The 949-nt window shown below is 54.3% G+C and overlaps 1 non-coding gene across 1 annotated transcript; it reads right to left on the bottom strand.

Annotated features, from left to right (window-relative positions):
• On the bottom strand, positions 1 to 193 carry LOC119565657. Its single transcript, XR_005224484.1, has one exon. It is a non-coding gene; the product is annotated as a U2 spliceosomal RNA (small nuclear RNA).
• Between the last annotated feature and the right edge of the window lie 756 nt (positions 194 to 949).

The raw sequence follows: 949 nt of genomic DNA, 5'->3' as shown, positions 1-949 counted from the left end.
AGGAGATGCACTGTTCCTGGAGGCACTGCAATACCAGGTCAATGCATGGGGTGGACAGAGCAAGCTCCTATTCCAGCCCCCTGTTCCAAAAATCAATTTAATATACAGTCCTTAAATAAAGGACATATCAGATATTAAACTGATAAGAACAGGTACTACACTTGATCTGAGCTCCAAGGAGCCGAGAAGCGATGCTGAGAGTCTGCGACGCACCGCACACCTCTGCGCCCACCGCTTTCTACCTCACCGTGACGAGCTCCCAGACACGCAACAAACACCATAACTAGGTAACTCTAAGTGAGGAACCCTTCCCCAAAATGACTCCCGTGGAAGAATTCAAAGCAAGAACCCTTAACACACAATTCTGTTCAAAGACAGACAAGTCTTGCAGCCGCCTTCCTCTTCCTGGTTTCCCTGTACGCTCCTAATTTGCACAAACCCACCCACTGACGTGGGACTAGCAATCTCTCACTGTTAAGTCTTACAGCAAAACAGGGCAGAGAAAGCCTATGCAAGTGCTATACGGCAGCCCCAACGCTCTTTTCTGCTCCTTCCCACAGGCTGACCCCTCCCCCACAGCTCCCCACACCGCAGCCAGGGGCTGACCCCTCCTTCGCCCCGGCTCCCCCCACCACTGCCAGGAGCTGGGGCTGACACCCTCCCCACACCGCTGCCAGGGGGTGGGGCTGGCCCCTATCCCCCCCAAGCTCCATTCTACCCTGGGCTAGGGCTAGGGCCCCGCCCCCGACAAGCCCTGCTGCCTGACACCTCGTGTCGCCACCCTTCCCCCACACACACACGCACGTTCCTCCGCGCCCCGCTAGGACTTTTTTGGTAAACTGGGCATTTGTTTATTTGCTCTTGCCAGCTGATCAGTTGGCAAGAGCAAACGGGATAAATGCCCGTTTTTGTCAAAAAAAAAAAAAAAAAAAGGCAGGATGGCCGGAAC

The sequence above is a fragment of the Chelonia mydas genome, chromosome 2, assembly GCF_015237465.2.
Source record: "Chelonia mydas isolate rCheMyd1 chromosome 2, rCheMyd1.pri.v2, whole genome shotgun sequence".
Lineage (NCBI taxonomy): Eukaryota > Metazoa > Chordata > Testudines > Cheloniidae > Chelonia > Chelonia mydas.
Note: the sequence above shows the minus strand (reverse complement) of the source record. Positions and strands in the feature narration are given on the sequence as shown.